We start from the raw sequence: 12,461 nt of genomic DNA, 5'->3' as shown, positions 1-12,461 counted from the left end.
GTTATATATAAAAGCAATTTAACATTAAATTGAAGACTTATTTGATACTGTTCAGTAGAGTATAAGTTTATTAAACTCTTACAAGAAGAGGGAGTGACAGTGACTTTGAAGTTTCAACCTGCTAGCTTTTGTCACACACACACACACATACACACACACACTCTCTCTCTCTCACACACACACATTAATATTAATGATAATAAAGGGTAAGGAGATTTGTACATCCACACAACTTATTTTATATACAGCATATCATAATGACCTACACACGCTGCTGCCGCAGTGACTACTCACTACTGCAAATGCAGCCTTGCAATCTTGTTGGTACAGCTTCATCAGGGTCTGTCCATTTGGTTATCCTTGAAGTGAACTGACTGAAGTAAATTTTTGTTCTTCTGGGGGAGGTAGGGGTGTTGTTATTTTTAGGTATGTGCTGTTGACCTCAACTTCACGCAAGTTGCTGAAGTTAGGGCTTGGTCTTAAAATCAGTTAAGGTTGAGATTATTGTTCTTGTAAGGCTCTTTGTTCATTTTAATGGTTGTGTGTGTAATGTTTTTGATTTTGAGTGTAGTGCTTCTATTGAAAAGTTCATATATGTGTATATTCATTTTTTGGTTGGGCTGTTCATGATTCGTGTTATACATTGGGCAGGGTACTTATCTTTTTTATTAATGCTGATTATTATATATTTTTATGTTTAGGCAATATTATTCTACTTGTTATATCAAGCTCAATTCTTGCTGGGGTGTTGGCTATCTAGAATTATCTCTATATCTCTTAAAGGTCCCACCATGTTTGTGTAAACATCTTAGGGCTTGTTCGTGTTTTGTATTAATGTGCGTTTTACTCTTTTACTTGTTTCAGTCATTTGACTGTGGCCATGCTGGAGCACCACCTTTAGTCAAGCAAATCAACCCCAGGACTTATTTTTTGGATGCCTAGTACTTATTCTATCAGTCTCTTTTGCCGAACCACTAAGTTATGGTTTGTCAAGCGATGTTGGGGGACACCATTGGTTGTCAAGCGGTGTTGGGGGGACACAGGCACACAAACATACACCCACACATACATACATATGTATGTATATATATATATATATATATATATATATAAAAAATATATACGACTGGCTTCTTTCAGTTTCCGTCTATCAAATCCACTTACAAGACTTTGGTCGGCCTGAGGCTATGGTAGAAGACACTTGCCCAAGGTGCCATGCAGTGGGAATGAACCCGGAACCATGTGGTTGGCAAGCAAGCTACTTACCAAACAGCCACTCCAATATTTGATAATGTTCCTCTATGCATAAGTTGTATCTCTTTCCCCCTACTTGATAAGGCTTAGCAGTATTAATTAGTTGTCATAAATATCTTAGTTATTGTTTTAGTCTTTATTTGACCAAATTAGTTTACTTAGTCTTGTATTACTTATTTTTTCCTTACCTCTAAAGGAATTTAAATAATTGGCCAGTCTCTTTATGAAAAAAGAGAGCTGGCCCTATATAAAACTAGTCCCTTTCCTCTGAGGTAACTTTGCATCTACAGACTAGGTTCTTAGTTTTACATTTGAGCTCAATGGGCATACTTTATCTCTAGCACAGTTGCACAGACCTGTTTGTCTATTTCTATTATTTATTGTGTTATTGACTTCACTAGAAGTCTCTCCTGTTCTTTCCTCTTCAGGTCAAGTATTATATCTACTGAGGTCAACTTTTCATTCAAGGTTGACAAATTAAGTACGAGTGAAATACTGGGGCCGATGTAAGCGCCTAGTCACCGCCCCGCCCCCTCGCTACACTTCAGGATTTGTGCACTAATGGATTCCTCGTGGCTGGAAATGCCTGGAATCGGTCATTTTTTTTTCTTCCTTCCTAACAGGTGAACTTTTGCATAAAAAATAATTTTAAACCATAACTTCTAACAATTGTCTACAAACGTGATAAGTCCCCTTCTAGCGACGGGGTGTGTGTGTGTGTGGGGAGGGAGAGAGAGAGAGAGAGAGAGAGAGAGAGAGAGAGAGAGAGAGAGAATTTCCAATAATTTTGAAAATAAGGAGGTATTTAGTAAAATAACTGTCATTAAGCTAGTGTAAGGCAACATTTTGTCCATCTTTATGTTCTAAGTTCAAATTCTACCAAGATCGACTATCTTTCATCCTTTTGGGGTTGATAAAATAAGTATTAGTTGAGTACAGGGGTTAAAGCAATCGACTTACTCCCTCCTTTGAAGTTGCTGACCTTGTACCAAAATTTGAAGCCATTATTAAGCTAGTGTTGGGATCATAAACATGAAATTTTGATGGCAGTATTTAATTTAGATCACAGAAGCAGGGTTGGTCTTGGGCAAGTTGGTATCAAAAGAGTTAAGGGAGATTTGGTTGCTATTCCTAGCAAGTAAAGTAACCCTGTATAGAACCATGTTGGCTGCAAGCATTGTTAGCAGTAGGCACATCTATATGATGAAGTGGATAAAGTGTTGGGATGGAAGATCAAAAGATATAATTGATAGTCTTTGTAATGTAGCTGATCTAATTAGAACCACACATAGCTGTGGTGGTTGTTTATAATGTTCTACGAAGCGAAAAGTCCAACCAGATGTTGTTATTTAACAGATCTATGATAGGTTCAGTCCCACTGTGTGACACCTTGACAAGAGTCTTCTACCATAGCATAATAGCCTATGAGAGGTATTTGTAGATGGAAACTACGTAGAAGCCTGTCACATATATATGCTATATATACATGCATACATATATAAGTATGTTGATGCAAGCAGGAAAAACAGAACTCAAAATATGAGTATATATATATTTTTATTAATATTTAGCAGAAGCAACAAAGTGACTCAAGTTCCAACTCTTGGACCTTGAGAATGCCAATGCATAAAACTCAGACATTGAGTCACTCTGTTGCTTCTGTTAAATATTAATAAAAATATACATACATACATACGTACACATATATATATTTACATACACACATACATATACATGTTTGTGTGTATGCATGTGTATCTGTCTACATGTAAGTGTGTGTATATACACACAAACACATACACATATATAATTATACACACCTGAAACAGCCTTACATTAAAGTAATTCTTTCTTTATTGGTCACTAGCTTAAAAGTCGCACTCTGTGGGGACTTTTAAGTTAGCTCCTGTGGAGGGCTAATTGAGCCTGTGGCCCAAAACTAAAGAAGGCAATAATAATCCTTTCTACTACAGGCATAGGGCCTGAAATTTTGGAGAGGGGACTAATTAATTACATTGACCCCAGTGTTTCACTGGTACTTAGTTCATCAATCCCAAAAGGATGAAAGGCAAAGTTTACTCCAGCAGAATTTGAACTCAGAACGTAGCAATGGGTAAAGTACCACTAAGCATTTCATCCAGCATGCTAACAATTGTTATTTGTTTACTGCCCACAAAGGGCTACACACAGAGGGGACAAACAAGGACAGACAAACGGATTAAGTCGATTATATCGACCCAGTGCGTAACTGGTACTTATTTAATCAATCCCGAAAGGATGAAAGGCAAAGTTGACCTTGGCGGAATTTGAACTCAGAACGTAGCGGCAGGCGAAATACCGCTAAGCATTTTGCCTGGCATGCTAACGTTTCTGCCAGCTTGGCATGCTAACAATTCTGTCAGCTCACCACCTTAAAGAGGGCAATAAAAATAAAGCATTTATTGGTACCTTACCATCTCAGATTTATGCCACAGAGTATCACATTTGGAGAATTTTGTATCACTGTGACATTTGGAGATCACTGTGAAGCAGCAGGATAAACAACATTGTAGGTTTTACCATTTGCTGTGAGTATGAAGTATGAAGAGATTGTTGCTATTTCCAACTCTGGAACAACCAACATAGAGCTGACCATGGGAAAAGTACTGCTGTATGAGGTAAAGTCCAACAATTTTCAGTGATTGTCCTTGACTCTTGTTAATTGACATTGTAAAACTAACTCTTACTGGAAATTGAAAACTCTTGAATTCAAAGAGCATGTCTGCTGGAATCTGTGGAATTCTTGGAATAAACACATTTTCTCCCTATCTTTGTCCAGTGAGGATTGCTGCTTCCAAAAGATGTGGATGCATTTGCCTGACAATCAGTCTTGTTCCATTGTATAGCTTTGGGGGATCCAGATTTCTCAAAAGCATGATTGGAACTCCTTTCTTCAATGTCAGTTTGTGAGAAGGTATTTCAGGAGGATCCAAAGGGTTAAGAAACTCAGTAGAATAATTCTCAGCCTCCCTGGGGTCTACAATAGTATCAATTGAGAAATAATTTTTTCCCTTAGTATTGATAGATTGCATAAGTTTCCAATTGACAACCTGGACAGCTTCATTCTTTGGTGCAAGTATGGCTCTTTCACAAAGCCAGGTATGCAGGAAATTCAATGGAGCTGCTGCCGAATTTTGTGTATTTATGTCTTTCCACTGTTTTGTGGACATCTCGTTTTATCACAAGCATGTGATACATATGATCAGGGTGTGTGTGTGTGTGTGTGTGTGTGTGTGTGTGTGTGTGTGTATTAATATCATCAAGAAATCTCATCAAACTATTTTTGTCATTAAGTGCTGGTGAGTATATAATTCTTATACATGAGTGTCATTAGAAATGGGTATTCAGTGTTCCAAGAAACTGTGTGTGTGTGTGCATATATATGTGTGTGTATGTATGTATGTGTATACATATAGAGAGAGAGAGAGAGAGAGAGAGAGAGAGAGAGAGAGAGAGAGAGAGAGAGAGAGAGAGAGAGAGAGAGAATAGGAGGGGTTTAGTTCACTTGTGATCTAAATGAACAGGTATGCTGAGTAAGCACTGTAGTTGGTTGACTGCTAGGTTCCAAGATCACAACTAAGACTGGATCTAGGGATCTGTCTTAGGATTCCGTTATAGCAAGTATATATTATATTATATTAGAGGAAAAATCAAAACCATGGCAGAACGAGTATCTCAAGTCATTTAGAATAATTTAATTAGGGTAAAAGTGAATTTGAAGTCTTACAGCCATTTCTGGGATAACACAAGTGATAGGTTAGCATGCCCATGCACTGGGTATTCTGTCATCAGAGACAAGGTGTGAATATTTTAGACAAGGAAAATTTACAGTTTACAAGGAATAAAATTCACAGTTTATAAGGAATAAAATAGAAGAATATAGGAATAAAATAGAAGAATTAAGAGTAAAGGTAGTTAGAAGAATATAGGCAGGAGAATAATGTTCACAACTCATCTTTTTCCAGAGGATATGGATGTTGGTCAATACTTCCATGAAGGTACAGGTCTTTAGTTAAGAATACCTAGTGTGTGGACATGCTTACCTATCACTTGGGTTATCCCACAAAACAGCTGTAAGACTTGAAATTCACTTACCCTAATCAAATTATTCTAAATGACTTGAGATACTCGCTCTGCCTTGATTTTTCCTCTAATATAATATAATATAATATATATATATATATATATATTAGGGATAAAAATCCAAATTTACAGGTAAAAACTCAATTAAATTCTTGGGAGGCAAGCTTCTTAACCTCACAGCCACATTTGTATATCATACAGACACATACACATAAGTATTTTATTGTTTTACAAATTGATGTAAAAGAGAACTGAAGACGGTAAACATATTTAACATCAATTCCAGCAATCAGTAATCTGGTTGTTTTTAATGAACTGAATTATCTTGTCGTTGAATCATAGAGTAAATGGCTGAGTATTCCACAGACATATATGCTGCACACTTAACAGGATTAGGATCAAGGTGGATCAGTGTAACTCAATGAGTGACAAAGCTGTACCTTTTTAATAACACCCAACAGGACTACATCTTAGTTTCTATTTTACTGATTTCATTTAAAATGCCTGTTTTGACAAGGTTACAGTAGAAGTCACTTGCACAAGATACCACATAGTGAAAATAAGTGTAGTACGTATGTACACACACATACAGACACATAGTCACACTGCACATACATATATATTCATACACACATGCAGTCACATTGCACATATGCATATACATACATACATATACATACACACACACATATATACATGCATACACGCTCACATATCCATCCATACACAACAATAACATATAACTATATATATAATCATCGTTTAATGTCCACCTTCCATGCTGGCATGGGAGGGACACACACACACACATATATATATATAGACTTACATAAGAAATTTACAAGTTGAACTAAGGTAGAAATATATAAAAAGTTATTATTTGTTTAAGCTTTTCTGTATCATAGTTAATATGGTTGACTGACATACTACAAACACAGGATTCAATTCCCACGTGCAGTCCTGTTCAGTTTTTCTACCTTAGCGCATACTTAGAAATATCTTCTATAACTTTGCACTATAAAAATTTAAAAACATTTGCATTATATATGTGTGTGTGTATATTTGTGTGTGTTATATATACATACAATGGCGGTGCCCCAGCATGGCCACAGCTCATGAGCTGAAACTAGATAAAATGAAAATATATATGTATATATATATATATATATAAATAAACAGATACACGTGTTTATATATGTGGGTGTGTATGTATGTATATGCATGTATATGCACACACCTACCTACCTGTAGAGCTGCCTATGGTGTCTGTCTCTCAACTGTGACTGTTGTCTCACCTGTGCGGGATCACTTTAGCCATACTAGCACTGCTGCTGCCACCACTACCACCTGTCCGCCCTGCCATGTAATGATTATGTTACTGTCCCCTGCCTCTCCTGCTGTCTCTACCTCACACACACACACACACACACACACACATACTCATGTACTCTTATACATTTACTTATACAGACATATTCACACACACTCTCATTCATATACTTGCACACACACACTCACTGTCATAATCACTCTTATATATAGAAACACATATATCCATATAGAAACATAACACACACATTATGTAACTGGGTAATTATGGTGGTGCTGGGCATGGTGTGGTGAAGGTGGTGCTGGTATTGATTTCTATGAAACCTAATCCTAACCCTTATTCTGTATCTGTTAATTCTACATAAAAAAAATACACCAAGATTTACATTGTTAATTTGAAACACATGTTGGGGTGAAAATGTCAAAGCTTAGTATAATGAATTGTAAACTGAAGTACAATGGTTCAGTCCAAGAAGGGAACTACTGTGCCCTGGTTTCCCTTATGGGCGGTAATGTTTTTTGCCACTATAACATGGCTGTTCTATAAAGAACCATGTTACTACATTTTAACCTCAGGAAAATGTCTTTTCCAGCTGGTCAACAATACGCAACCTGTGTCCGATATATTGTGAGTAAGGGAGCAAATCACGACCCTCCAGCTTGACAAGACCAGTAGACCATAGTTTCTGGGTCTTTACCCTTTATCGGTACTGGACACCTGCCTGCTAGAGATGGCAGTCAATCATCCCTACTCACAATATATAAACAGAAGTGGCAAACTGCCACTGATCCCATAACAAGAAACATATATATATGTATGAATGTGTGTGACATTTAGAAGTTACTTGTGCCAATGACATAAAAGGCACCAGTGCCAGAGACATCTACAGGGCCCCTGAGCCAGTGGCATGTAAAAGGCACCTGTGCCAGTGATACATAGAAAGCACCTGTACCAGTGACATTGGGTACTCATGCTAGTGACTCGTAAAACACACTCAGTAGACTCTGTAAAGTGGTTGGCATTGGGAAGGGCATCCAGCCATAGAAACCAAGCCAAAACAGATCACTGGAGCCTGGTGCAATTCTCTGACTTACCAGCTCCAGTCAAACTGTCTAAATTATGCCAGCACGGAAAGCAGAGCGAACACATTACAATGAAGTAGAGAAATTTGAAAAGACAACACGAAACCGGTTATTTCTCAAAATACAATGTTTATATACCAAAAAGATTTTATAACATTTTTCTAACATCACAATTTAAATATATACTTTAACCATGTAACACAAGCCTTCTGTAGTTTTTTCACTCTCATTATCTTTTATATATATATATATATATATATATATATATATATATAATAAATTTCTAAATTTCTCAGAGAGACTTGCGCAGTAGTGATGCGTTAAAGTAGTTGTATACTGCTAACTTAACGTGACAGTCCCAATAAGGGAATATACTACTGCTGTTTAGCCCTAGGAAGCCAGACCGCTTCCTATTAGACCTTGACACATTTCCTGTGCCCTTATCCTTACGAGGGGGAGACAAACTCCTCCACCCAGCCTAGACTGCATTCAGGGAGATGTTTCTGATTATATATATATATATATATATATATATATATCTATATTATATATATATATACATATATATATATATATATATAGAAATATATATACACATATATATATACATACATATATATACACACATATATACATACATATATATATATATACACACATATATACATACATATATATATATACACACACACACACACACACATATATATATCTCAATTCGTTTTGCAAAATTCCTGACTGATATGAAATTGTGTGTTGAAACAGATATTGTTGTATTTTGGGATGGTCACTTTTTCCTTTTTTTTTTGCCAAATAAACACATGCACTATGTATTTTTTCTTCACTCATTTATTATTGCTCTTCTTTTATTATTTTAACTCATGTCCATTGTCTGGAAATCTTTCGTCACGTATCTGTGACCTCTTCAATGACACTTATCATTTTCATGTGTGTTCTTGCCCCAGATACCATCATTGTAGCAAAAGAAAAGAGAGAGAGAGAAGACAGCATTGTCTGTGAATCAGAGGCTGGAGTGTAACCATTAGTGAGTGATTGCCCTTCACTGGATGCAGTCCAGGATGTCTGTGTATATAGCAACAGTACCATCCAGATGGAAGAGCATCTGTAGCCCCAATTTGAGCCCTGTAGTGTTAGCAACTGTTCACAAATATTTTCTGATTCTGAAGAGAAGGGCTATTTTTGGGGACATGATCCTAGCTATGCTAAAGAAGTGCTTTTACTGGTTTAAGTTTCAATACTTTATTTGTGTTTTTGACCTCATTACTCTTCATCAGTCAGGTTGGTTTTTGTGTTCTTATTTATAAATTGTAAGCCAGAAGTATGGAAGTATCTGTCTTTATTGCTTAGAGATACTAAATATGTGTTTCCATATGCCCAACTCTCTGAGTTCAGATTAAGATTCTGTTCCCTAATAGAATGTATCTCAGAAGTCTAAAGGTCCACAGTGCCTTTGTGCTTTGTCAAAGTCTGTGTTTCTATAGGTCTCGACTATTCTTGCTGGAATACTATGCAAGGTGATTTTACCTTGCAAAAGTATTCTATGTTGATGTGTAACTGCCTTCACATCAACGTATGTCTTCACATTAACAATATAATTTATAAACAACATTGGTTTTAAGACAGTCGATTGCTGTCTGGTGATATGGTCTTAGATTTTTTAAAATATTAATACTTAACTTCTGGTTACTTACACAGTATATGTGTCATGTGCAATATTTGCACATTGATTTTTCATTTGCATTTTACTATTAATAAATCTTCCACAGTTAATCTAGTTTTCTGTAGAATATTATATTGGATGGTATAGTAAAGATATCACCTATTGGTTTTCTGTTTAGTTTTGCTTTGTGAACTGTTTATAATGTAATGCAATGGCTCCTAGTCGTAAATGCTTGGTTAACCAATGAATAAGTGTCATACTTGTACATCAAGCCTAACCACAAACTAATGGGAAACACCAGAATTAAAATCTTTTCATTAACAGGAAACCACAAACCTGAAAACTGCAAAACATACTTCAGACAACAAGTGTAATATACAAATTTCAGTGTAAACATGAAAGGTGTAAATTTCACGACTCAATCTGTTACATCCGACACATATGTACAACACTTTCTTGTTGGTTGATCCAATATTTGCAACACAAGTCCATAACAGCACATTACAATACATAATATGAATCAAATTAGGGAGGAAAAAAACATTAGTTGATAACACTTCCATCCTAGGCATGGCTTTTATAAGCATTAGCATAGCTATGTGGTTAAGAAGTTGGTTTTGAAGCCACATGATTTCAGGTTTAGTCCCATTGCACAGGAACCTTGAAGTGTCTTCTGCTATAGCCCTTGGCCAACCAATGCTTTGTGAATGAATTTGGCGAATGGAAACTGTATGGAAGTCTGTCAAGTGTGTGTGTGTGTGTGTGTGTTTATTTGTGTGTCTGTGTTTGTTTCCCCACCATTTGTCAACTGACACTGATTTGAGTATGACCCCGTAACTTAGCAGTTTGGAGAAAGAGACTGACAGAATAAGTATCAGACTAAATTTTTCAAGATAGTGCCCTAATATGTATGGCCTCAGTCCAATGACTGAAACGAATAAAAGACAAAAGATCAAAAAATATAGAAGAATCTGCCAAAAATCTAGAAGAGTATCAATGACAGTTTTATTAATATTGAAATACAAATCAGTAATAAACACAGCAGATGGAGTGAAATAAAATATGAAATTTCCTAGGAGTTAACTATTGAATGATTTAAAAGTCACAGATGACAATTTTACTAGTGACTGCATTATTTTGATGGCTCTTTGCAATGACATGTAACAATTAACATTTCATTAGAAGATGATGATGATGTGGAGAAGATCTTAAGATGTTAATGGACTATGGAACACTAATGTTTCAAACTGAATAGAAAGAACTAAGAAGGTAATAGGAAAAATCTTCAGCAAAACAAGGATTAAATCCAAGAGCATTAGTTTTCTGTACAGTCACACACACACACACACACACATACACTTAACACTCCAGTTCAAAGCTGTAAGTTATATATGGCTATAATTGGTAGAGAGAGAGAAGAGATGAGAGAGGGGAGAAAGAGAGAGAGGGAGAAGTGGGAAGAGGAAATTATATGTGCTGTTAAAAGTGTCTTACTTTGCTGTGAAGTCACCTCATTTATCACTGCCTGAGTTGACCTACGTGATGGGTGGAAGGTAGACTAGTCAAGGTGTTAGCCTTCACAGCCCTTACAAATTCCCCCACCATCATCACCATCTTCCACATTATTCTATTTTATTGTAATAGCTATTAGCATACCTGTGTGAATAAGGCTCAGGCATGGCTGTTAAAATGTTTGCATAACAACCACATGATTTGGAGCTTGATCCAAAGATATAGCAAACACCTTAGATGTCTGCTATATCTTTTGGTTGACTAATACCTTCTGAATGAAATGTGGTAGATGAAAACTGTTCAGAAGCCCACTGTCACTTCTTTTCTTTCTTTCAAGCTTTGGTTGCTGGAATAGCTCTCTCACACTGTGGATTCCAGAGGTATAAAGTTTTCACCAAGGTGTGCTGAATTTTATATATTCAATTTTATATGAGTTATAATTTTCCTTCTTAGTCTTTTAAACTTTTTATTATTGTTTTTGTCTTACATGAGTTCTGTTTCTATGCTCCTGAGCAGCATTGAAATTGTTTATTTTTTTCTTTTTGTGCAGTTGATACTATTGGTTGGAATAGTACTTCTTTTGATGTTAAAACCACAAAAGGAGTTGATCAGATAGCTGAGGATGGGGTATTCCTTGGCAATGTACTGTGCTTGAGTAGACCTGTCAAGCCAAGTGAGATCATAGTCATGATCAATGATGGTGCTGTGTAACTGGCACCCTTGCTGGTGGCACATAAAAAGCACCCACTACACTATTGGAGTGATTGGCATCCAGCTGTAGAAGGGCATCTAGTCATAGAAACCATGTTGGGATCTCATCAGTAACTGAGTAACCCTTCCCCTGGCTTAATACAACTGTCCATGTACCTACTCCTTTTAAACTCACTGTTACTTTAGCAAATCAAATTTATATACATCCTGGTATTCCTGGGAGTTTGATTAATAAACTACAGACGTGTTGACAGTATGTTTTGTTTAATTGTTGATTAAATATAAAGCAGTTAGTATAATAAGATGTTATTTATACGCAGTTATGTTTTTTAGCCTATCATGTAATGGTGGTGGTAGTGGGAAATCAAGGGGTGAGCTGGTAAAGATGGGGGAGGTAGCAGAGGAATACTGAAAAAGGGTTAAGAGACTCTTCCTTAGTGCATTATCATTAATTAATTTATTCATTAATTGTGTATGATGATAATAATTATAATAACATGTTTTTAGTGCTGTTATGAAACAATTTCAGGTTGAGTAACTGAAAGACTGTGGTTTTGTTCCAATCACAAATCTCTTTATCCCCCTCATCCCCCTCTCTGTTATTTCACCCTCAAGTCAGCCTTGATTGAGAAGACTAATCGAAAGCATTCCAACTATGATAATCTGATCTTATTTCAAGCGTAGTCTGTTTGGAATTACATTACATAAACTAACCTTTCTTTTCTTACAAAAAGGTGTGTTTGAAGGAAATTTGACTGTTCTTTCTCAG

The 12,461-nt window shown here is 36.2% G+C and overlaps 1 protein-coding gene across 2 annotated transcripts in view; it reads right to left on the bottom strand.

Moving 5' to 3' along the window:
- The window catches only part of LOC106876158 (uncharacterized), a 211,141-nt gene that overhangs the window by 181,430 nt on the left and 17,250 nt on the right, over positions 1-12,461 (bottom strand). Inside the window, exon 1 of one of the 2 annotated variants that reach the window (XM_089364527.1) lies at positions 6,622-6,751. The exons of the other annotated variant lie outside the window; for it this stretch is intronic. The gene's annotated coding sequence lies outside the window, so the exon portion shown is untranslated. Of the gene's footprint in view, positions 1-6,621; positions 6,752-12,461 lie in introns of those variants that run through there. 2 annotated transcript variants of the gene reach the window in all.

Source organism: Octopus bimaculoides, chromosome 16 (assembly GCF_046866305.1).
Source record: "Octopus bimaculoides isolate indiv1 chromosome 16, ASM4686630v1, whole genome shotgun sequence".
Lineage (NCBI taxonomy): Eukaryota > Metazoa > Mollusca > Cephalopoda > Octopoda > Octopodidae > Octopus > Octopus bimaculoides.
The sequence above is the reverse complement of the archived record's forward strand: the minus strand, read 5'-3'. Positions and strand labels throughout refer to the sequence as shown.